Source organism: Hyla sarda, chromosome 4 (genome assembly GCF_029499605.1).
Source record: "Hyla sarda isolate aHylSar1 chromosome 4, aHylSar1.hap1, whole genome shotgun sequence".
NCBI classification, from domain to species: domain Eukaryota; kingdom Metazoa; phylum Chordata; class Amphibia; order Anura; family Hylidae; genus Hyla; species Hyla sarda.
Genome location: NC_079192.1, coordinates 20171424 through 20173923, shown reverse-complemented (window position 1 = coordinate 20173923; position 2500 = coordinate 20171424). Strand labels below are relative to the sequence as shown.

Genomic DNA, 2500 nt, shown 5'->3' with positions numbered 1-2500 from the left:
TAGTATAGAGTGGATTTCCTGATTGGTTAACCTCTGTGAATATCCCTGGCTTTTGCAGCTCGGTGCAGATTATGGTGTACGCTGCTCTGTGCCTATGTTTCAGATCTAGGGAAGGATTAAGGCAAGACAGCAAGGGTCAGTTTTGTAGTTCTTCCTGTTCACCCTATTCATCACAGAGTACATCTGATCCCTGGGGATCCCTCCTCAAGGATTGTATTCCAGATTGTCCGCGCAACATCTTAGCAGGTGGTAATACAGCGCCCATACTGAGAGAGGGACGAGAGGTTCTCCTGCATTGAAAGGGGAAGCGCTGATTAGTTAGCTGGCGCCAGGTACCTGCCTCAACCAATCGATATTCTGGGCATGTAACGTGAGCTGAAAGAGCAAGTAAAAGCAAAAGCTACTCAATGGCAACGGTGGGATTCGAACCCACGCCCCCGAAGAGATTGGAGCCTTAATCCAGCGCCTTAGACCGCTCGGCCACGCTACCACATGGTGTTGCAGCTTTCCGACCCTACCTGGGGACACAGACCTAAGTAAAGGGCAAAACAAGCATAGCTTCCCCTTCGGGAATTCGGAGCCTGGTCACCTGCATGACAGGCAGGAATACTCACAACTATACTAACGAGGAACAACCTATGCCTGCTGCTCCATGGTAATGTCCTTAAAGGGTCAGCGTTTAATAGTTCTGAAGGGAGAATTAATCGCTTTAGCTCTGCGCTAGGGATCAAAGGTGTAATCTCGTTATACCTCTGGAAACAGCAAAAAGTGCCTAATGGCAGCGGTGGGATTCGAACCCACGCCTCCAAAGAGACTGGAGCCTAAATCCAGCGCCTTAGACCGCTCAGCCACGCTACCACACACAACTGCTGCTTTTCAACCCTACCTGAGGACGCAGACCTAAGTAAGGGGCGAAATAATCATAGCCACCCCATCTGGGAACCGTACCCCGGTTTTCTGGAGATCTGGAGGAAGAATTAAAAGTTTTAGTGTGGCAGGTGAAGGTACTTAATGGTTCCATGGTGTAATGGTTAGCACTCTGGACTCTGAATCCAGTGATCCGAGTTCAAATCTCGGTGGGACCTTTCTTTACTTTCCTCTCATTACTCAGTACTGTATTAAAATTATTTAACCTTCTTCCAGATGTGAGCTTTTCAAATCCATAAATGCTGCTTCCATACCTTTGTGTTCTGTCGCCCCAAGGTGCAATTAGTTGAGAACTTGGATGAAAACTCATGCCTCAAAGAAACCCAGAGCACTCACATCCCCCCGGGAGCCATAATGCCAGAAATATGGGTTATCCAGGATTAGAAAATAAAGTTAAATTGCCTCTTTCTTCCAGAAACAGTGCCAGCTCTGGCTAGTATAGAGTGGATTTCCTGATTGGTTAACCTCTGTGAATATCCCTGGCTTTTGCAGCTCGGTGCAGATTATGGTGTACGCTGCTCTGTGCCTATGTTTCAGATCTAGGGAAGGATTAAGGCAAGACAGCAAGGGTCAGTTTTGTAGTTCTTCCTGTTCACCCTATTCATCACAGAGTACATCTGATCCCTGGGGATCCCTCCTCAAGGATTGTATTCCAGATTGTCCGCGCAACATCTTAGCAGGTGGTAATACAGCGCCCATACTGAGAGAGGGACGAGAGGTTCTCCTGCATTGAAAGGGGAAGCGCTGATTAGTTAGCTGGCGCCAGGTACCTGCCTCAACCAATCGATATTCTGGGCATGTAACGTGAGCTGAAAGAGCAAGTAAAAGCAAAAGCTACTCAATGGCAACGGTGGGATTCGAACCCACGCCCCCGAAGAGACTGGAGCCTTAATCCAGCGCCTTAGACCGCTCGGCCACGCTACCACATGGTGTTGCAGCTTTCCGACCCTACCTGGGGACACAGACCTAAGTAAAGGGCAAAACAAGCATAGCTTCCCCTTCGGGAATTCGGAGCCTGGTCACCTGCATGACAGGCAGGAATACTCACAACTATACTAACGAGGAACAACCTATGCCTGCTGCTCCATGGTAATGTCCTTAAAGGGTCAGCGTTTAATAGTTCTGAAGGGAGAATTAATCGCTTTAGCTCAGCGCTAGGGATCAAAGGTGTAATCTCGTTATACCTCTGGAAACAGCAAAAAGTGCCTAATGGCAGCGGTGGGATTCGAACCCACGCCTCCAAAGAGACTGGAGCCTAAATCCAGCGCCTTAGACCGCTCGGCCACGCTACCACACACAACTGCTGCTTTTCAACCCTACCTGAGGACGCAGACCTAAGTAAGGGGCGAAATAATCATAGCCACCCCATCTGGGAACCGTACCCCGGTTTTCTGGAGATCTGGAGGAAGAATTAAAAGTTTTAGTGTGGCAGGTGAAGATACTTAATGGTTCCATGGTGTAATGGTTAGCACTCTGGACTCTGAATCCAGTGATCCGAGTTCAAATCTCGGTGGGACCTTTCTTTACTTTCCTCTCATTACTCAGTACTGTATTAAAATTATTTAACCTTCTT

General features: G+C 48.2%; 6 non-coding genes across 6 annotated transcripts; 2 read left to right on the top strand and 4 right to left on the bottom strand.

Moving 5' to 3' along the window:
- Window positions 1-408: 408 nt before the first annotated feature.
- Window positions 409-490, bottom strand: TRNAL-AAG (transfer RNA leucine (anticodon AAG)). Its single transcript has one exon. It is a non-coding gene; the product is annotated as a tRNA-Leu (tRNA).
- A 286-nt stretch (window positions 491-776) lies between these two features.
- On the bottom strand, window positions 777-858 carry TRNAL-UAG (transfer RNA leucine (anticodon UAG)). Its single transcript has one exon. It is a non-coding gene; the product is annotated as a tRNA-Leu (tRNA).
- A 155-nt stretch (window positions 859-1013) lies between these two features.
- TRNAQ-CUG (transfer RNA glutamine (anticodon CUG)) lies at window positions 1014-1085 on the top strand. Its single transcript has one exon. It is a non-coding gene; the product is annotated as a tRNA-Gln (tRNA).
- Window positions 1086-1769: 684 nt separating this feature from the next.
- Window positions 1770-1851, bottom strand: TRNAL-AAG (transfer RNA leucine (anticodon AAG)). The gene has a single exon. It is a non-coding gene; the product is annotated as a tRNA-Leu (tRNA).
- A 286-nt stretch (window positions 1852-2137) lies between these two features.
- TRNAL-UAG (transfer RNA leucine (anticodon UAG)) lies at window positions 2138-2219 on the bottom strand. Its single transcript has one exon. It is a non-coding gene; the product is annotated as a tRNA-Leu (tRNA).
- A 155-nt stretch (window positions 2220-2374) lies between these two features.
- Window positions 2375-2446, top strand: TRNAQ-CUG (transfer RNA glutamine (anticodon CUG)). Its single transcript has one exon. It is a non-coding gene; the product is annotated as a tRNA-Gln (tRNA).
- Window positions 2447-2500: the final 54 nt, after the last annotated feature.